The following is a 22,896-nucleotide window of genomic DNA, read 5'->3' as shown; positions in this document are numbered from 1 at the left end:
TCCAGCTTATAAAGTTCATCTCTTCTTGTCATCTCATGTCTCTCAACTTTGATGTTAGGAATTCCAGGTTTTCTGGAAAGCACGGGAATCTTAGTGATTTGAATTTGTTGAAAATAGGCAGCTCAAGTACATTCTATAATTAATTAATCTCACAAAATGCTGCTTTATCTCCTTCCAATCTCAAAACAAGCCATGGAGATGAGTCAAATACACAGTATATTGTTGACCCTCACGTCACAGATGAGGACCCTGAGGCTCACAGTGTTTAAGGGACTTCTTAAACATACAATAATATCAATGAGCTTCCACACTCCTTTTATTAATCATCTCTCTCTTTTGTAGTCTAACTTTCAATAATTAGAACAAAATAATGCATGGATGCTAGAATATCTACATCTTAATGAAAGTTGATAAAAGTATTCTTAGATGAAGCCCTGTTTATTAGCTCATGATGAATGAAGGTTACTGAGGTTGGAAATGAACAGGAACCTAAATGCTTACATAGATCCCACTCAAATCTTCCTGTTTTAGAATAGAAGCAGAATGGAAAGGAGAAGGGAGAGTTTTTCAAGTCAACAAATGAATCCCAATCTGCCCCCACTAAGTTACTTTTTCCTCAACTAAAAGGGATTTTGTAAGACATTGTAGGAGGAAATAATTGCCTGAGTCACTCATCTTAAAATAAAAAAGGCACTAATAATGAAAACAATAATTTAAGGAGAAAAGGGGAAGCAGTGCTTTGAACCCACACATGGCTGCGTGAAATTAGGCCAGAAGTTACAAGTAAAAAGGACCTCTAAGAGGAGAGGAAACTCCCCGCAGTTCATCCCCAGGAAGACTTCTGTGGGCACTCCCTCTCCATCTGCCACGGAGAGTCAGATTTTGGATCCTCAAAACCCTTGGCAAATTAGCTATTTCTGAAGGGCTAGTTTTTATTACAATAGCTAATGGTCTGTGACTTTACACACCAAAATATGAACCCCCTCACCCACTGTTTTGGATGGAAATCTATTTAAACTAAATCTTCCCAACCTTTTGTAAGGACTGTGTTCAGCAGTCTTTTTCATGATGATTAAAGTCATTGCTATAAACATCAGTCCTGGAGGGATTGCTGTATCAACAGTGATGCCTACCAGAAGCTGGGGAAGCACTTTGAAATAATGGAGATGATCTTGTTCCCCAACTAAAGCTGAATGGTCTTACATTTGCGTGCTATTTTTAAAAAGCGAGTTTTTAATTTAAAACATTTCATAGTACCCAATATTTTGAAGTGCTGGCAATTTTTTCCTGTGTCTTTTTTCCATAGCTAGCTTAGAAGCTCTTTGAAGTCAAGAGCTGATTGCTGCTTCCAAAAGTTGCCCATCGCCCGCAGTGTCGTACACAGAGCATGCACTTACGGCATTGGCAAGAGAGAGGTAGCTGAGCCAACTAGAAAGCCTTTAAATCCTTGGGATGAGAGGGCCTAGGCAACACTCAGTGAAGAGCTGAAGGGTTTCCCACTCTGAAGACCACTGAGGGTCAGTTTGGGAAGACGCTAGGCCGGGGTACATTAAGGATCACCAGAATAAACCCCCAAAGAAGATCTACATTATGGAGCGATCTTTCACTTTTCAGGATCGGAATACTTTTTGTCATAGAGACATCCATTTTCTCTAGATGGAATTACAGTCTGTAGATTGGATATTCTATGACCAACATCCCAAATGAGGTTTTAAGAACACTTAAAAAATGATTTTAAAACTCAAATAGAGAGATGTGGTCAAAGAATTTTTAAGACATTTCTGAATAAAGAAAGAGTTAATCAAGTTCATGAAACTAAAGTAGTTAAAGTATATATATATATATATATATATATATATATATATGTGTATATATATACACATATGTTAAGATAGATAGACCAGATTGACTTGATAGAATAGAGAGCCATAAGATAGGTTCAGTGTGGAAAGTTGATTTGTAACAAAAATGAATAAAAAATTGATGGCAAATAAATGCAAGTGAAAGAAAAGAAATAATTGTCCGATGATGAGAGCATGCCCTTTGATCTGTTTTCTTCTCTCTCTCTTTTTGTTTTTATCTCTCTCCCTGTTTGTAGAACTTATGTGTGAAAATGAAATCTTTACAGTTTTAAAGTAGAAAATGTTGAGTGATAGTTTTCTGTTCGTGGAACAAAAGTGGGATTTGTTTGGAAATTAATTTTATTGGTATGCTTCAGATGCACATAATGATCATATTCATCATAAAGAATTTGTATCTGTGTATAACATAACTTGATTCTTTTTTCCCAACTCCTCCCTTCCCTTCAACCCCTCTTCTCCTTATTTACAAAAATTTTGTTTTCACTTTTTCTGTTCTCTCTTTTTTCTTGTTCCTTCCTTCCTAAAAAAATAGACCCTGAAAATATGACAATTTAGCCAAATTAAGAAGCTATATTATCAATGGATCCCTTAAAGCAGGAACAGAGAGACCATGCTACTGAATATCATAACTTTGCAAGCCATAAGGTCTCTCTGATGTATCCTTCTTCGCAGCGGTGGTGTGGCTTTTACAACTGTTTGAACATGTGAAATCCATGCAAAGTTCAAAGGCCACCCAGAGTTGAATTTAGACAGCTAGTTGTAAGTGGCAGTTTCTTGCTCTAAAGAATGTGAAAAGATGCACACTGGAAAAAGACATTTGCAGCACCTCTAACAGGCAAATGATTAGTTAAGGCTAATACTATGTAAAGATTTCCTGTTAATTTTTAAGAAAACCACTAACAGAAATGTATGTAAAAATTATGAACCTGCACTTCACAGGAATGGAAGACTTTTATCCAAAAACATGATAAAAATACTTTCCTCAATAGCAATCAATATTTTAGGCTTAGGGTAGTGTCATGGTTCATTAGTAAAGCACTTGCCTAGCATACCTGAGGCTGTGAATTCAATCACCAGGACCACACACACACACACACACACACACACACACACACACACAGAGGCTTTACAAGTCAGATGGTCTCTGGTGAAGTTAAATATAATTTTACACTTATTTGATAGTTAAAGATTATTGCACCAGCCTTTACCAAGTGTCAGAGAAGATCGAATACGTTGCTGGTGCTACACTTAATTGATTTACTCACTCTGGCAAAAAAAAAATTGCTGTACAATTCAGCTTTTCCATGTCTAAGGGCCCAGCACCCCCAATCCTTGATACACATCCAGGAGAAATTCTTGCTTAGTTAACACTGGTGATACATACAAGAATATTCAAAGCAACACTGCTTGGAACGGTTTTAAAAATGGAAGTGTCAAAATATCCCTTGAATTAGTTTCTCTGACAAATAACCAAAAATTTGGCAGCTGAAATCAACATAGAATTTATTGTCTTCTAGTTCTAGAAGTCAGAACTAGGACTTCCAAAGGGGTCTCCCGGGCTATACCAAGGTATTACAGAGCTGTATCTGAAGCTGTCAAGGAAAATCCATTCTCTTGCTATTTCCAAGTTTTAGAGCCACCCGCACTCCTTGACTCATCGGCTGCTTCCATTTTTGACACTGGCTGTGACTAACTCACCCTTTCTTGTGCTGGGTTGCTCTGATCGGATTCTTCTGCTTCCTGTATCCTTATTTTGGGATCATGACAATCACACTGTGCCACCTCGGTAATTTGAGATAATCTCCGCATCCCAGGTCAGCTGATGACCAATTTTAATCCCATCTGCAATTTTAATTCCTCATTGTATTGCAACACAACATATTTCCATGTTCCAGAGCCAAGAAGATGGCCTTTCTTTTATGTTGTTGGTTTTTGAGACATGGTCTCACTGTGTAGTACAAGCTGGCCTTGAATTCACTTGCATAGCCCAGGATGATCTTGAACTCGTGGCAAGCCTCCTGTCTCAGATCCCTGAGTGCTGGGATTATGGGCTTACACAACCACGTTTGGCAAGAAGATAGCATTTTTAGGGGAGCTGTTATTCCACTTGAGAACATGCCTTGAGAAGACAATGTATAAATAAACGTGGGACTTATAAGAGAATACTGTATGGCAATACTACAATGAATTATAGCTAAAGGCAATAATATGAATTAATCTTCAGAAGAATGTTCAAGAGAAAAAATGCACAAGAATCTTTCACTAAAGTATGGAAAATGTTATCTCCTTCTTCAGAGATTTGGCTCCTAATTTTATCTATATGATAAAACCAAACAAAAGCATCTACCACAAAAAGCATTATATCCATCCTAATAAGTCCCCAAATAAGAAGAATAAAATAAGATAGCTGCTTCCAAATAATTTTGGCTTCACTGCTATCCACTTAATTATGTAGACCCCAACTCCTTGTCTTAGCTTTGGCATATTGTTACCATGCATCCCAATGCATTAGGAAATCTTTCTCATATACCTTCAAAATGTACCCTGAGTTTGAACCCCTGCCAAGTTTTTACTGCTATACTATGGGCTAACTTAGCAGCCTTTAAACTCATTTTCCTGCTTTTACTCTTGACCCTGTAATAATTCACCCTTCGCAGGGTGCCCTTTCTTATGCATAAGTCAGATCCCAGCATCCTATTGCTTAAACCTTTTGATGACTTCTAATTATAACCAGTATAAAATCTAAGGCCTATAAGGTGCCACAAAAACTACCCTCACTAATCTATCTCAATTAATTTCTCTCCAACCTCACCTGCGTGGTTCCTCCCCAGATACAGTGGTCTCCTCTCCATTCCTTAAATTAGATTTTTCATATCTCAGGGGCCTTCCACTCTTTAACTACAGCACATCACTGGATCTCCAGGAAGCTGCCTTTTAAAAATGTGGACACAATCTCACAGGGGTGCCTTCTCTAGCATCTATTAAAGCAGCAGTTTCAATGGCCCTCTGCAACACCACCTCATGTCTTAAAATAGCTTCCATGTCTGTCCATAGGTACTTAGTAGTGAATAAAAGAATAGTCTCAGGACTGAGTCTAGCGGTATGACATCAGACACTTATACATTAATTAAATTGACCTTGCAAGGCTTCATTTTCCTTATTTATAAAATGAGGAGAGAGTGGTGTGTGTATCATAGGGTAATTGTGAGAATTGAGTTCACACACATAAAGCACCTTGGATGGAGTCCTGCACCTACCATCCATGTAAGTGTTGCCTCTTCATATTGTCTATCCTCCTTCTTTAGGGTGCGAGCATCCTGATGGTAGGGACTTTTGCTTTTCTCTATATCCCTGGATCTTAGAAGGCAGTGAGCCCTTCATAAATACCTGCTGCTAGCCCACCCACCTGAGGGTGTGGGTCCAGCTGTTCACACACTGCTGCCTGCTTTGCTCACTGCACCAGCCTGCCTCTGCTGTCCTGGTCCCAACGGGCAACGGGGACCAACAGGGCAAGTTCACACCTGGGATCTTTGCCCCAGCTGTTCCTTCTTCCAGTATTCACCATGAAAACTCTCCAACCTCATGCAAGACTGAGCATCTGACCATTTAATCCTCTAACGTGCCCACAGTGCCTTTTGACACTTGATATTCTCTACCTTTTGCCACAGTCCTTAGCACCACCTAACATATTACATAAATTACACTATTTGTGCCTGTTAGATAGACCCTAACGTGACCCTCTGTGATTCTTGCCCTCTGCTATTCACTCCCTTATCTGACCCTGTCTCCTTGGATATCAGCGGGACCCATGACTCTTCTAATGAAGAACTGGGCAAAGTGGGTTATAGTCTATTATATGAGACTCTCTCTTGCTAGCAAACGTTGCTACAGTCTGATTCTCTGATGATGGCTTTGAAGAAGGAGGTTGCCATGGATATTAGAGTCACAAGGAAGTGAATTCTGTCCACAACCTGAGTGAGCTTGAAAGTAGACCAGGTCCCGTTCAAGCCTCTAGATGAGAACCTAACCTGGGCTGGTACCTTTCAGAAGACTCAGCTAAGTCCTGCCCAGACTGCTGAGCTACAGATACTGTGAGAAATGTGTCCCACTTTAAGTTTCTGAGTATGTGGGAGTTTGTTATGCAGCATTGGAAAATGAATATATTTTTATTGTGAGTCTCTCCCTGATGAAGTGAAAGCTCCATCAGGGGAGAGGTCAGCTCTCCACCATCATCACTAATACAACCCAACCTATACACAGTACAGCTTCCATACATATTTGTTGAACAGATACAAGAATAAATAAGGCTTCCAGAGGGCTGGCAAAGTTTTAAAAACACTAACAATTTATGCTCAGTAAGCAGAAAAGTGCAACTATTTAAGGTAACTTTCTTTTGCCCTCATTTCTACGAGCACAAATACTATAGATGCAGCTGTGATTACCTTTGTGGGGTTCCTTGAACAATGGGGCAATATGCAGTCCCCAGAGGGGCTAGATTTATAATCTACAAGTCTAGAGAGAAATAAATGAAAATGATAGAATCAGTTCTGTTACACAGTTGTCATCTGCACGGTACCTGTTTTCCAGGTTAATAAGTGTTGTTATTTTGTATTTTCTAAAATACTATGATAAAATTTTAGGACTTTGAAAATCAGAAAAAAATCAATAAGATTAGGATTTTATGATACTGTGTTCTAAAATCTCAAATTTTTTGTTATGTGAATACATTTTCTTTTGTTTCTATTTCATTCTGCTTTGTGTTCAGTCTTTTCTCAGTAATGAATGACTTAACTTTCAAAACCAAACCATCCAACTCATTTCTGTAAGAATCCCTATGGAGTTGAACTTATTTGTTTTTTACTCAAATCATTTTGAAAGCTAAAAGAAATGTTTCAGTGAACAAATAGAACATGTTATTTAGTTGGAGACCAAGTATAGTATTTACCAGGAGGCTGCATTGTTTACATATGAGTGTATGATTATGTTTGTGTGCATGCTGGTGTGTATGAACGTTTATGCATACTTGTGTGTGTGTGAAGTCAAGACATTCCACTTACAGTTAGTTTCCACTCACCTTTCTAACTAGGACTCCTCTTTGAAATGATGTCATTATAAGTAAATTTAGAGCAAGGATATCCTGAGAGAGTCTCAGGGACTCTGAGTTATCACTAGGCAATATGGGGTCCTCTATGGATCACCGTTAAAACAAATTCTGGTCCAATGGAATTGAGGGAAGTTTTCGAAAGAAAAAGCATCAACAAGTGGTTATGTGAAGAAAGATTCACTCACTCATGTCATTCACTCATTCAGGCAGTTAATACCGAAATCCCTTGATGTAGTAGGCACTGTACTAGGCACTTGGATGCATCAGTGAGTAAAATCTTTCATGATCCCTGCTTCACGGAGCTTACTTGCCAGCCAGAGGTGAAGCAGAGACCTACAATAAACAAGTGAATTAATTTTATCTGGGGTGATGATAAGTGCCCTATAAAGAAAGTAAGCCAGAAAACAGTAGCAAAGGAAAGCGGGTGATTTAGCTTGGAGGCGTAAGTGCCTGCCTGGCAAGTGTGAGGTTGTGAGTTCAATTCCTGGTACTCCCCACCCCCTCACACACAAATAGTAGCAGAGGAGAGATACTGTTTATGAAAAATTGGTCAGAGAAGTTTGATTGTGTATTAGTGATCTTTCCATTGCTAGGACAAAATACATGACATACACAATTTAAAAGAAGAAAACTCTATTTATAGCTCATGGTTTCAGAGGGTTCAGTCCATGGTGACTGGTGCGAAGGCAGAGCATCATAGTGGAAGGAAGTTGCTCACTTCATGGCAACAAGAAACAGACGGGGTGGGGGAGGGAGAGGGAGTGAGAGAGGTACTGACAAGATATATTTCTCATGGTTGTACCCACATGATCCCCTCTTTCAAAACAGGTCCCACCTTGAGTTTCTATCACTTCTCAGTAATGTCATTAAATTATGACCTCATAAATCAATGGTTTAATCTAATAATGAAGTTAGAGCCCTCATGATGCTATACTCTCTTGAAATTCTCACAGACACACACAAGTGTGCCTTACTAATTCAGTAGGCCTTTCTCACTCCATTCAGGTTGACAACCAAGATTGACCATCAAGATAGAATGGCATTGGAACAGATGCCTTAACAGAGGGTTGGAGGAACCACACATCTATTCGAGTAAAGAACATCTGAGCAGATGGGAAGCAAGTGCAGAGGTTCCAAAGTGGTGGCTTGCCTGGAATGGCCAAGGATCCTGCTAACATAACTCTGTCCCTATTTTCCCAGTCATATCCCCCAAGCACAGCTATGGCTGTACCTGCTCTAAGCTGCCAGCCACAGTGACTGCTTCTGTGTGATCTGAGTGAGCAAGGGAAGGTGGACAGGGATTAGGCGTGAAGTTAGCAAAGCTGTCAGGATGAGAGCATGGACATCTGGAAAGTGGTGAAAGGGGCTTCAAATTATATTCACACTGAGATGGGGGGCAATTGGAGCATCTGCAGGAACATCTTTTTATCCCTCTTTTTAAAATTGAAATGTTTTAGTGTATGCTCTGGAGCTTTGGGAAGAATACACTGAGGGAGTCTCTTATTATTTCTTCTCAATGCAATGCCGGGGATTCAACCTCACTGTGAACAGGTTGAATGGTTGCTTTCACACTGAAACATATCCACAGCCCAGGGCACATCGGAAAGAGAAAGCCACTTAGAAGACCCTACAAAGTAGAAGAAGAGGTATGCATCCCAACCATTCTGACAGTGAAGACACAAAACACAAAAATCACGAGAAGGCAAGGCAACAAGGTTCCTCCAAAAGTTCATAACTCTCCTAAAGATTGCATAACATTAAAGTGTATGAAATACCAGAAAAAAATTTGTAAAGTCAGTAGCTAAAATGATCTGTGAAGTTGGGTTAGATGCAAACAAACAGTTGAATAAGTTATGGAAAACAATGCAGGATATAAAAGAGCATTTCAGTAAAAAGGGAGAGAAAGGATAAGAGAGGAAGAAGGTTGGAAGCAGAAAATCCATGCGAAAGGCCGTTGTGGTAATTCAGTGAGAGCCAATTTGGTGATTTGCGCTGGTGCGTTACGGGGGAAACAGGGAGAATTATCTGCCTTGTGGATGTGTATATGAAGTCAGAGGCAACATAATTTGATGATTGTATGGATGCAGGGTATGAAAGAAAGAAAAATGAGGCATGACCTCCAGGGTTTTTTCCCCCTAGCTTTTTAGTTTTAGTAAATGAAAGAATGGAGCCAGGGTTTCTGAGCTGGGGAAGAGTAGATGGGAAAAGGGTAACTCAAAGATTACTCAAGAATTCAGTCACGCACACACGACGTGTTCGTTGCCCACTTGACACCCAAATGCAGATGCCAGAGGACAGTTTCTTCTGTGAGTCTAGAGTTCAGTGGAGTCATCCAGCCTAGTAATGCAAAGTTGAAGGCCCCGGTCTGGAGGTGGTATTTCAGGATGTGGAACAGAGTAAAATCACATGGGAAGAGAGTGAAAGAGAAGCTGCCTGAAGACTGATCCAGTGCTGGAGGTCAGGAACACAAAGGAAAACCGGCAACCAAAGTCCAGATGGGGAGAACAGACTTGATGTCCAGTCAAAGGAAAATTAACAGAGAGGGAGCAATTCATTCCACTGAGCATTAATGAAGAAGCTGAGGACTGAGAGCTTCTGAACTTTGGATTTGGCACATGAAGGCTGTTGATGCATTTGACACGAGTGTGGATGGGTGGCTGCGAAAGGCTGGTTGGGGTAGATTTAAAAGAAAAGGTTAGTTGGGGTGGGGTGGTGATAGTGGTTTAAAGATTTGGAGACAGCAAATTTAGATGACTCTTTTATAGACTTATTGTAAAGGCAATCGAGAAATGGTTGAAAAATGATTTCTTAAATTACAGAACACTTATGTGTTGCTGATAATCGTGATTTAATAGGGCAAAATAATGATAGCAAGAGAGAGAAGGAATAACTACATGAGTAATGCCTTTGAACAGAAGACAGGGGACGAAACATAGGGGGAAGATGTAGTGCAGATGACACATTGGACGGAGCCTGGACAGTTTACCTGCTGCCACAGGTAGAAATAGGACAAATGTGTAGGTGCATCATAAATTTGGTGGTGGCACCAAATTCCAGTTTTTGCAGTGATGCAAAATTCTAACCTCATAACAGTCACATGGAGATATGAAATGTGCCCATGATAAATGTGAATTAAAGCTACCATAAGGTACTGCTACCTGTCTATGCATGTGGCCAAAAGGAAAAAGACTGACAATACCAACGTCTGAAAAGGAAGTGGGACAACTGAGTCCATCATGCACTACTGATGGGACTGGGAAATGGTGCGGCCACTGTGGCTAACAGTTTGGCGATTTCTCAGCACATGGTCCAGCAATTTCACTCTAAAATTCTGAGGCATGGGAAATGAAAAGCTGCATGCTCACTGAAACCTAGATAGAATATCTATGTCAGTCCTGTGACTGCTAACTTAAGCTCTGCAAACTTTCTCCAGCAGATGAATGGGAAGTCAACCTGTACCTCCATCTAAAGACACACTGTTCCTCTTTAGTGAGAAGGAACAAAATGTTGATACATGACACAGCGTGAATTGGTCTCAAGGACATTATGCTCAGGGAAAGAATCCAATGTCAAATGTTACACCCTGTACGGTTCCATTTACATCACATTGCCAAGAGGACAAAGTCCCAGCGATGGAGAGGAAACCAGTGTTTGCTGGGGAAACAGTGAGGAAGTGAGTGACAATGAAGGGGAGTTTGAGGGGTTCACTTGAGGACATGAAATTGTTCGGTGTTTGGGTGGAAAAACCCATACAATTGCACATCAGTAAAAAAAAAAAGGCCGTTGTATTATATGCTAATTTTAAAAAAGCTTTCACTGGTGACAGAGACTGTGGGCAAGTGTGTGGAGGGTACCCTAGGTTCTTGGTAGAGACACTCACTTTGCAGGGCAGCCCCTAGAGTGAAGTGTGAATATTGCTCCTGATAGCTCAGCTGGCCCAGCCAGTCCTCCGAAGAGATGTTGCACATGACCTAATGACCTTCAATAAACTCTTTTCCTGGTTCAAATTCTTAAAAACACTAATGCCTAACCTTCTTAATTACTGGAAGGAAGGAGGTAGATTTTTTAATTAAAAAGTTTTTCTTATGCCTTATAGACAATTGTAATATTCAGTGAGATTTTTAAAAAGTGAAGATAAAGCTCAGGAAGTGTTTCAGATTAAATTTATTTTGCTGATGGATGACAATAAGCTGCAGAGGACATTAAGCCAAACCAGGGTGTGTGGGTCATCCAGGCACAGTGTGTGAGGGTGCCCAGTGATCCAGACTCTCCTGCACCCTCCCAAGACTATCACTGGTGGTCTTTAAGACTGTGGGGTGAGGCTGGCGTGATGCGGGGGGTTGGAGTCTTGATAGAAGACAAGAGGTTTCTGCATCTTCTCTGAACTCTTCTGACAGTTATGAAATTGGTAAGGAGCATGCGGGGAGCTCTCTGTCAGATCATCCAGGTTAGGAGGAGAGAGGGAATATCTCTCCCCTGTCCTCTAATGATAATGACAGAGGAAGTCGGGTTATGGAAATATCACGTTTATGAGGTCGTATCTGACAAGATTGAATTTACACGATTATTACGATCACACGTCAAGTACTTAAGACAGTACTTAGAGACTGGAAAGGGAAGTCTGAAAACACTTTTTTTGTGTATGTGCAAATCAGTGTAAAAAAACTGATTATTTCCTGAAAGATTTGACACAGTTGATAAAATCACTTCATTTACCTATCAGCTCTGTTCTCCGCTGTACCTTGGGGGATATAGTCCAAGATTTGGCACTCTCTCGGGGAGTTCTGTACAGCAATCTGGAAGACTAATGCCCAGAACATGTTTCTGGGGGCTCAGCATGGCTGAAAATCCATGAAAGACCATTCCATTGTACTCAGACTCAGAGTTTAATTTCCTATCTAGAGTGCCCCCCTCTCCTATTTCATAACTGATTTTGAAGAGTTCTGTAAGAGGATTATTCTATGGGAATGCGGAAAAAAAGAGGCTGTATCCACCATTTACTAGGATGGGCCCCTTATTCAAGTTTCTTTTAAATACTGTGAAGTAAGGTAAAGTGTATGTCTACTAGGAAATATGCTCTGGTCTTTGCTCTGTGCTGAGTACCTTGATCCTCACCCTGTAATTTCATGCATTTAAACCCTGTGAGGCAGGTTAGGTAATAATGATTTTACAAATGAAGATGCTAAGGCTCGGAGAGAGGGTGTCTAAAGCTATAGAGCTAGATAGTAGCAGAGCTGAAACGTAAACCACCCAACTCCCCCACAACTCCTCTCACCTCAGGTCACAGAACTGGCACACGGTAAACTACAGCGCAATCAATGCCCTCAATTCTTCTCCTGAGTGCTCACTTCCTCTTGGAACAGGTCATTGATGGGAGTTGAATTCAAGTTAGATACCCTCTCAGCAATTTAAATCCAGTGCCTCAGTTGCTTCCCAAGGCTACAAGACCTTAAGGCTTTGGACACAGCGTGGTTCCTGAGTTCACCCACATCCCTGCTCATAGACTGATCTGTCTCCAGGCACCAGGGTCCAAAGCAGCTGTTTCTGTGATTCAACTTTCCCTCTGTCAGAGGGCAGGAATTGGGAAAATCACTGACCTTTGACTTCAAAGGAAATACTGAGGAAATAAGACAAGCGTGGGCAGATGACTGCTCATCAGATGATCGTGCTACCCATGAATGAGCTTCTCACTGTGGGAATGAGGAAGCATTTTCAGGCCGATCTAATGCTTAGGGTGCAGCTTGTCAGCAGCTCTTCTGTGGGCCCCCCTATATGAGTGACAAGAGGAGGGCTTTGGCTGAGACATTTAGGAATCAGATACACAAGTGTGATTCTCAAGGAGTCATCGTACACAGTACAATTCATCCTGGAAGTTTAAGGAGTGGGGGAGTCTTGCAAGTGGGAAAGTTTGGACTAAGAATTAAAGGCTGGTCTCTTTTCCCTTTACTCAGTACCCTTTCTGATAACAATACTAGGGGTCATTTTTAGAAACGTTAACTTTCCATCTGGAAAGCAAAGCAAAGTTTTCTAATTAAAAGTAGAGATAGTCATCCTTTTGCTATGAAGTTCTGGAAGCTGAACTGAATTTTGAAAACATCATTTATTATACTGATACACAGAAATAAAAAACACTTCCAGAGATGTGATTCCCTTTATTTTCTCTAAGCTTTATGCATCTTTCATTTTAAAGCTCTAAGTGTTAAGCGATTCATTTGTGTACAGTTAATCATGACTACGTTAGAGACCCTGTTAGAAAATAACACTGGCTTGTACCAGGTGGTTACCTGAATCTGAACCTCTCTTGGCTGTAAACCAAAACACTAGCTGCCACCCCTATATTTCCTTCTGAGCATCCTAGGAACCCATCAGGTTCAACATGTCCCAAGGACCCCCTGCTAGAGAGACCCATCTCTCCAAATAGCATCTCTTACACACTTCCTAGGAGCTAACCCTCCGCCCAGGAATATATGCCGGATTCCACATCAAATTCTATAGGTTTTATTTCCTGAAATTTCTCTTGAATCTAGCCCTATTTCACCACTCCTACTAAACTACCCTATACCAAACACCATCATTTCTCGCTTAGATTCTTGTAGTTGCCTCCTCAGAGTTCTGCACATATCTACTCTTTCATTCCTTACATTATTTCCAAATTGTACCCAAGATAATGCCCTTAGTAAGGCAAAGATGAATAAACACCTGCCTGACAAGTGCAAGGTCATGAATTCGACTTCCAGTAACCACCCCCACCCAAGACAAAGATGAACATGTTTGTATTCTAACCATACCCGAACAACTCCCATCATGATCATGGCAGCCACAGGACTGTTGCATGCGCTGTTCTCCTAATCTAGTTTAATGCCTCATCTTTCATTTTTCAGCCTTATCTAACTTATAAGGTTAGTTAAATCTCTCCTGTTCTATCTTCTCATAGCTCCAGGGGCCTCTCATTTATAAGATTTATATTAATTATCATTTTAAAATGTGAGTGATTCTTCCTCACTAGCCAGTAAAGTCCACATGAGCAAGGATACCCATATTTGATCATGTAAAATAGGAACATTGTCCCTGGGATGAACAGGGATACTCCAGAGACTGAAGAAGAAAGGTAGCAGTCAGATCACACAGAGCCTTGTAGACCATCCCACTTGTCTTTATCCCCAGAGTAAAAGGGAGCTGTTCGGCAACTCTTCCAGGCTCAAAAATGAAATAAGTGGATTTACCTAAAAGGGTAGAAATTTTATTGTAATATCATTACTATTTTAATAAATTTTGCACTGTTTGTAGGATGTCTACATGTGATGAGATCACAAATTCAGATGCCCTAAAAGTAGACAAGTACTGGGAAGACAGGATAATCCTCAAAGGGGAGCTTAGCAGTTTTCAACAGAAATGGAACACATAAATATTAAAATATGCAAAGAAAATACTTGTTTGACCAGAAAAATGGAGAGGCTTTGTTAAATGTTGCTTATAAGGTGTGGTGGTTAGGTTGGTAGTGAATCCCCAAAATTCATGTCTACCTGGCGCCTCAGGCTATGAGTTTATTTGGAAATCGAGTCTTTGCAGGTTTAAGTAGTGAAGGATTCAGGTGAGATTGTATTGGATTTGTGTGAACCCTACATCCAATCCCCAGCTTTCTGTAAGGAAACCGTGGTACCCAGAGTGAAGAAGAGAGAGACAGAGAGAAGAGGAGAGGACACAGAAAGGGAAAGACAGAGGAGGGTAAACAAAACAGTGCAGACAGCAGAGGTTACAGAGATGTCTCCACAAGCCAAGCAATGCCAAGAATTTAGGCAGCCAGGAGAAGCTGGGAAGGAGGCCTGGAACAGATGATCCTATGCAGCCCTCAGAATGAAGCCGTCCTGCTGGCACTTTGCTTCGTACCTCTGGCCCCGGCGCTGTGAAAGAATCCACTTCTATTGTCTTCAGTCATGTGTTCATGACCACAGCAGATTTAAACATAGCAGATTTAAAAAGATCAGCTGGGTAACATTTGGGCACGAGGTGGCATTAGAGGCCTTTGCTGGTGGTATTATTCCAGAAGACACTTTTGAGAATAAAAAGGAAGCACAAAAGTGGCAATCATGGATGTATCCCAGCTCCAACCCAACTGTCCCTGACGTGGCAATCCATGTTGTGCAAGAAGATTCCAGGGAAGACGGATGCCCTGGGGCACCTGCCAGCCTGCAGGTCTATCTGGAGTACGCAGAGGGGAGGGACTCTCAGTCCTTGGCCATCTCCCCAGGAACACGTGAGCCTGGTTGGGCACAGGACCAAGGGAGCTTGGATCTGCTCAGGCCAATAATGTGACACAGGTATGGCACTTGGAGAACAGGTGGATGCACAACCCCTCCGTGGGAGGAAACTGGGGACAGCAAGGGAAAAGGATGTGAGCGCAGAGGCCAGAACCAGCACATTCCAGAGAGCCCCCAGCTATCCAGACCAGCATCAAGGTCAGGTGAGACTCACAGAAGCAACTGGGAGGCCAGGCCAGCCAGCAGGGAAGTTGGCAAGAGAGTCCAAGCGGTGAGTGATAAGAAAGCGTCATGTGGAAGTACCTTGTTGTTCTAAGAATTGTGCCTATTCTTGGCCAGCACCAGGTAGCTGAAACAGTGTGCACCAGGGGCACAGTGCCCTGAGAGAGGAGAAAGGTGAGGAGGCATCTGGTCTAAGAGGGGACATCAAGTGCTTTATTCCAAAACACAGGTTCTGAGCAGCTCATCGCCAATGGCTTCTGTCTCTTGCATTTGCTCCATCACCTATGCTCCTGCGTCTGCATTTTTTAAAATTTACTGCTATACATTGGTTATAAAGCTGTTAGATGTTGTCACTTTGTATGTTACTTTAGGATAACAGACTTTCTTCTTCCATTCTAATACCTACAAGCTCAATCAATGTTTGGTAGGTTATTAATTAATTTCAGTGGAATTAGTCATTATAAAGACATCAAATAAATTGTTAGAAATGGCCATTTTTCACATCTCTGGATGGCAGGATGCCAAAGCAATTATTCCCAAGATGGTTTTTTCCTAGTCCGAAAGGGAGAATGACAGCATTATCTCATACCTTCATAAGTAATGAACTGTATGATCCTCACATCATGGTTCCTTCAACATAAACACAATTCTACACTTAAAAAGTAAATAAAACCATAACATTATACTGCAATAAAAATTAATTTTAACAGCACCCACAATTATCCTTTGGGTATAGATATTATTTTCATGTAGGCTTTTGCTCAGATATGGGTAGCTACAAACAATTTAGCAAATGATAAGGTGATTCTGATTAGTTAAAACCTTATCAGATTCATTAATAAATAGGCGTCCTAATTTGTCTCTTTGTTTTTCCCAATAGAAGCACTCTTTAAGTATCAGATATGTGCCAGGCATTCTTCTGGACAGAATATGGAGCAGAGGAAAAAAGAAAAAAGAAATGAAGTCCAAGTAAGTCTCTTTCCCCCGGGAAGAGATAATGAAGATGTCTTCTAACACCATTTGAGTTACAAGTAAGAGTTACAGGCTAGAGAACTGGACTGGGTGTTATTTTAGAGAAGGGGTCTGAAGAAGGTGCCAGGAGGAAGTAAAAACTGAGAGAGCAGAGATTTGGATGAAGTAAAGAGAATGAACTGGGGACGAGAGGTCCTAGAAAGTCCTTGCCGTGCACATTAAAACAACAAGTACCGCATTCCATTTACCAGGTCCCCCCTGGAAAGATCAGGAGCCTGGGGTCCTCTGTAGCCATCAGCCCCTTATGCCTTAGGGCACAGGAAACAGCCCCCTGCAGCTCTGCATGGCTCCCAAGACTGCTTTGTTATATAATGGAGCCAAACTTGGCGCTTGGACATATTCCACCCGCCTCCTCTTTCTTCAGTCCATTGCCAGCCACCCTGGGGCTGGAGAAGGTCACCCTGCCCCAAACCTCTTGGCTACCAGGGGAGCCCCTCGGGGTTAACAGGGTGAACAGCGGTGGGAGTTTATACACTGTACAAACGGTACTGCCAACCATCAGAAATGTCAGCGCTCAGGGGAATATTGCTGTTTTCTGTCTTTTAGCCAAGCTGTTGCTGGTAGGGAAATGGATCCAAGGAGTAACACAATCAGCCAAACCTCAGGAAGTCTTCCTGACAGGAGAGGACTTGAAACTCCCTGTCTCACCTCTGCCTCAATTTCTCTCTGTTCGAGACCCACTAGCTGACTGGCGTAGTGTGTTCACTTAAAAAATTTCTTGTCACCTTTTCCTGTATTTAAAGGGAGGTATGTTCTATTCTTGCACATACAAAGACTCGTTATATATGAAGTCTTTCAATAAAGCACTCTTTATAATTTTTTAAAAAGCTTGTTTTATCTCATGAAGACTGAAGATAAAAGATACACAGACTCCTGGAACTCGTTGTCTACAGGTAGTCCCATGGATCAAACTGCTGCTCATCTGATTTGGGACTTATTTAAGCATAAACTTGCCCTAAATAAAACCAAAACAAAAACTGTCAAGTGCGGCCTGACTCTGTTCTAGGGACTGTTGGTGTTTGCCTATTGGTGTTTTCATTGATTTATGATCTGGAGGCTCAAACTCTCTAAGCCACTGTTTACATCCAACATTGCAACTGCTGAGCCCCAAAAGCTATTGAGTTTGGCTAGTGCAAGTGCTACAACCCCCAAATCATCACCACCTGCTATGGTTTGAATATGGCTTCCAAACTTAGGTATTGAAATCAAATAGCCAAAGCAATAGTACAGACAGGTGATGCCTTTGAGAGGTGATGAGTTCCCTGTAGGTGGGGTTAGAGCCTTCTACTTTTTACCACGTGACACACACATAAGAGAACTCAGCATTTCTCCCTATAGGAGAAGGCAGCCACAAAATAGTATCCTGGGAGCAGTGAAAAAGCTTCACTGGAAAACAGAGCATGCCAGCACCTTGAACATAGACTTCCTCACTTCCAAAACTGAGAAAACACATTTCTATTATTCATAAGTTGCTCAGTCTATGTTTTTTTTTTTTTTTAGCATAAATGGAGTGAGACAACAACCAAACCAAAGGAGACAAAGGACCAATCGTAGTTGAGCAAATTAGAGGACCTGTCTTTAGGCTTACTCTGGAACTCCAGTGTCAGCCAGGCATTTTAATGGTCTCACAGCCTGACACTCTATTAACAGCACACTGCTCCTCCCAGCAGTAGCCAATTCCTAGAGATGGTAAACAACCAGCCCTAAGCACACCTTTCAAAGGCACAGGAATCCAGAACCCACATCCCCACCACCTCCTCCAATACTCCCAGTGCTAGAAGCACCCAGTCCTAATCAGACACAGCCAAGCACTAGGTGATCGGGGGCAGCCCTGTGCCCCTGCACCTACTAAAGTTGCTCACATCAGCTCATCTAAGCCCATTTATTCAGGTAAGCCTGATCTTTCTAGTGAGAAACTTAACAAAGGCTCCTGCTCACATTTCCTCTGCTCCTGACTGACCTTGGTGTCCATGCCATCACCCTCTTCTTGGGATCCACGCGTAAAAGAAACTTTTGAGGTAGTTTTCTCATGTTGGCCTCACAGACCTAAATAATAATAAAGCCTGCTCTTGGGCCTTGTGTCTCTAGCCATTCCACAGGAGAACCACAACAAACCCTCTAGACCTGTTGGAGTGGGGTCCAATCCATCTCTCCCAGGTGATAATGAGAGGAGCTCTCTGATCTTTCTCCTGGTGGGGACCATGGCTGGCCATGCTGTCTCTTTCCTGACCCCATGGTGGCCTCCTGTCCATGTCAGTAGTGTCACAGCCTGGAGTACTTAACTGCGTCTGAAGATGGTAGTGGAGGTAGGGGAGAGGGAGGCAAGTGCTGTTTACTCCAGGAATCAAGTGCTGTTTATTCCAGGCCCGTGTTCCTTGCTATCAGTAAACTGGAGAAAAGGACCCCAAGAAATAGGATTTGATCTTTAATGTGAAGAAGACATCTTTTCCACATGCTATCAGTTCACCAATTTAAGAATTAGTACATTAGCAATTCAAAGAATTACCCAGCCACTCTTTGTATGTTAGAAGGTAGAGGTTGGCTTTGTTTTTCTGCCATGAATACCTCCTCCTGCATTCTCCTGAGGTATCTGATCACAGAATGGAGACCCATCACTCACACTAGGAAATCATTCTTACATGGGGTGGCCAAGGCGCTTCTCAGAGCCATGATATTATTTCCGTCCACTGATAAGAGGTAAACATTTTGTATGTACTAACCGCTATGTTTACTCACTGCTTCCTGCAGGCTAATGGGATGAAGCAATTCAGTTTTTGGCAAAGACAAGTGTGGATTGGGAAAGAGGTGACCATCACATACCACAGTACCACTGAGTGCCAATGACAGGCCACTTAGACCAAGAAGGAGTAGACGTCCTGCATCGTGGTGCCATTAGACCCCTTGAGGTTGAGTTAACTTTGAAAACAACTCAGATTATCTTTTTACCCCAGTTTATCTTCCATTATCTTATCATATCACTTGACGACTCACAAAACTGCATTAACTTTAAGCCATGAAAACTGTAGGTGTACTACACAGTTCAGCACTAAGTTACATCTGGTCCCAGTACAGACTTCTGTTTTTCTTTCAAATTATGAATAAACACTAGGTCCTCCATAAATTCTTAGATGTATATTAGATGATCTCTTCTCTGCTCATGAGTAGAATTGTTTACAATGTCTGAAGCATCTTTAGGTTAAAATCATATAGCGTAATGTCAGGGTAAAGGGTTTCTCAGTTCAGGTAGGAAATTGGGTTCAGGATATTGATGGAAAGAAACAACACACTAGCTTGGCCAGCTATTGTTGCTTTTACACGTGCACAGCTTTGTGGAAATGTTAGATGTTAGAACTGATCTCTCAAGGCCTCTGTTCAGAATGGCCTTTGGGGAAAAAGGCCAAGGAGCTAAGCTTTCCCATTTCTCAACCTATAAGTGATGCAAACTCTCTGTTAGGCAATCAAATTAGAAAACCATTCACAGGCAAGCCAAAAGCAAACCCACTGACTTCGCAGTGAATATGTCACAAGTTGCCTGATACTTTCCGCTCAGCAGTCTCATTAACACCTTTGCCACTTGGTATCTGGTTCATGCTATGCAAAGTATGACATATCAACTGGAGGCCCTGAGCTTCTCCAACAGGTGTTATGAACTGAAGAATGTCAATTCCCCCCATTTCAGACCCTCCAAGCCAGAATCTGCTTTTTTTTTTTTTTTTTGAGGCAGAGTCTTACTATGTAGTTCAGGCCAGCCTTGAACTCACTATGTAGCCTCAGCAGGCCTAGAAATCACAGCAATCCCCTGTCTCAACCTCCCAAGTCCAGGGATTGTTGGCATGTATCACCATGCCTGGCTGAATCAGCATTTTAAGCTCCCAAGGTGACATGAATACCTTTGGCTTGAGAACGACTAACCTAAGAGAACTCAAATGAAGACTCCCGTTCTCATCCTGCGCTATTTTTGTTTTCTGGTGATCTTTTTTTTAACTTCTACTGAACTTTAGAAAATGTGGAAAATCTCAAGTATAACTCTGGAAAAAGCCATGAAGCTTCCAGACATTTGAACTGTTGACCTATTTTATTTATTTACTTATTCATTTGTTTGGTTTTTGAGACATGGTCTTGCTATGTAGTTCAGACTGACCTTGAGCTCACTATGTAACCCAGGGAAGCCACAAATTCACAGCGACCCTCGTGTCTCAGCCTCCTGAGTGCTGAGGTTCCAGGCATGTGCTACCATACCTAGCTAATTTTAGCAAAATCATTAGCTTTCTTGTGTTTGCTGATTAAAAGAGAAAAATGGTTGGATCTGTGTTTCAAACAATAATAGTGATGCAAGGAGCAAATGTGCAGTCACGATGTCCCAGGATCCTGACAGCCAAGTGACTAAGAAGGCCTTTCCCACAGTAAATCTCACGGAGGACATTACCTCTTCCCCTTTGAGTCAGCAAAGCACTTAGTGGAAATCAGAGTATTAAGTGGCTCCCAGTCGCAAGAGCCCCACAGTCTAACTGAAATTCAAATCAATAGTTACTACCCGTGTTCGGATGGACTGCCTCAAGAGTATGAAGACTATATGTACTCTGTGATGGCAGACTCAAGGAAGGTCTCACAGAGGGGCTGCCTCTGGACTGAGTAGATGGTGGCTCTGAGGGCAAGCTGGTGGCAGGAGCAGGGTGCAGGCCCTTTAAAGCAGTACAGTAGTGAAACCAGAGCTGATGCCCATTGCGGCTGCATTCTTCCTGCTGAGCAAATGAAGGAGCAAAAGGAAACACACTTGGGATAGATAAATGCCTTTCCTCACCACTTGGGTAAGGGAAGCATAATTCTAGACTTGGCATTTGATTACGAATGAGGACTTGTGAGCCGGATGTATGCGGTTCACATTCTGTCTGATTTGATAGCGGATGGTAGTTTATAGAAGATGTCCACACTGGGAGCAGTTGGGGGAATGGACACGGGAGCTGTCGGCATCATTGTGAAATTTCTTATAAACCTTAACCTACATCAAAAGGAAAAATGTACATTAAAGAATCCCACCTGGTAATGATTTAGAATCCAAGACAATCCACTTTACTTTCTGAGGCTAGGTATCCTATTCTGTAAAATAGTGCTTGAGTTTGCATGTATCTCCCAAGGTCCCTGTGTTAGAAACTTCGGTCTCCATGCAACTGAAAGGTGATTAGTGTGTGAAGATTCTGCCCTCATGAGTAGACTGATGCTCTTATTGCAGAAACACTTCATCAAAGAAGCGGGTTTCTCATTAAGGGATAGATTTCCTCTCTTCTGATGTTCTCTTTTCGAGCTATGCCTTCTACCATATTACATGGAAAAATATGCTTACCATACTCGACTCAACATTGGACTTGCCAGTGTGCAGAACCAAGAGCCAAACAAACTTCTATTCTTTATAAATTATCCCTTTTCCAGGTGTGGTAGTGCTTGTCTATAATTCCAACACTCAGGAGGCTGAGACAGGAGGATAACTGGAAATTCAAGGCCAGCCTAGGCTACGTAGTGAGTTCAATGCCAGTCTGAGCTACAGAGTAAGAGCTTGTCTCAAAAAAATTACTCTGTTGGAAGTATTCAGTTACAGTAGCACAAAGCAGACTAAGACAAATGGTTAGAGTATTATATATCATAGTGATTATAATTAATGATATATACTGCAATTATTAAATACAATGTGTATTAGGTGATAGTTTTCCGGGTATTTTTTGGTCAGTGTGTACCAATTATCTTTTCTTCAATGAACTACCAATTTGTATTTCATTTTGGTTGAATGATGATCACTATTTATTGCTGTTTCCTAGACAAGGAGTTGGGGTTGGCAGAAGATCTCATTCAAATTAGGCAAATCTAGCTGTCAGTTATCCATTGACATGGAACAGAACATGGCCCCATATGGTGGCTTCAACAGCGATCTGTGTCTTCTCACCATTCTGGAATGGACGTGTGATGTGTTAATCTTATCCAAGTTCCCTCATGAGATAGATGATTGCTGTGCATTAGGTTAGGGTGATGCTTGATGAGCAATGCGAGTTGTGTGCCTGGACTTCAGTTGAAATATGGGGCTTCTTTCTCTTCTTGTGGGATTTCTTCACTCAGGGAGGCTCTGCTGGGTCTCCTCACAGCATGGTGATCCTAGCTTCCAATAGCATAAAGGTAGAAGTTGCAAGATCACAAGCAACCTCACCCTGGAATTGCACGATGTCACCTTTACCATATTCAGTTGTTGAAAGCAAGTTACAGTCCAGTTTCAAAAGGTGTCTATGTAGCCTGACTTTTAAAGGAGGATAAACAATCTGTAGCCATGTGTAATCTGCCATATCAAGGCACTCTGCCTGTGATTTGGAATCAGGGGCTCAGTAACATATAAAACTGTGGAAACAAGCGGGGTTAGCTCATCCACTGGGGAAAC

General features: G+C 41.7%; 1 long non-coding RNA gene across 3 annotated transcripts; it reads left to right on the top strand.

Moving 5' to 3' along the window:
- The first annotated feature begins 14,667 nt into the window (after window positions 1-14,667).
- LOC134472604 (uncharacterized) lies at window positions 14,668-17,450 on the top strand. 3 transcript variants are annotated; one of them, XR_010042492.1, is made up of 3 exons: window positions 14,668-15,284; window positions 16,327-16,415; window positions 17,025-17,450. It is a non-coding gene; the product is annotated as an uncharacterized LOC134472604 (long non-coding RNA). The 3 variants fall into 3 exon arrangements; XR_010042491.1 differs by having other exon boundaries at window positions 16,327-16,477; XR_010042490.1 differs by having other exon boundaries at window positions 14,668-15,495; window positions 16,327-16,477.
- The last annotated feature ends 5,446 nt before the right edge of the window (window positions 17,451-22,896 follow it).

Source organism: Cavia porcellus, unplaced genomic scaffold (assembly GCF_034190915.1).
Source record: "Cavia porcellus strain 051 isolate PalLab524CR breed Dunkin Hartley unplaced genomic scaffold, mCavPor4.1 scaffold_24, whole genome shotgun sequence".
In the NCBI taxonomy this organism is placed as follows: Eukaryota; Metazoa; Chordata; class Mammalia; order Rodentia; family Caviidae; genus Cavia; species Cavia porcellus.
Note: the sequence above shows the minus strand (reverse complement) of the source record. Positions and strands in the feature narration are given on the sequence as shown.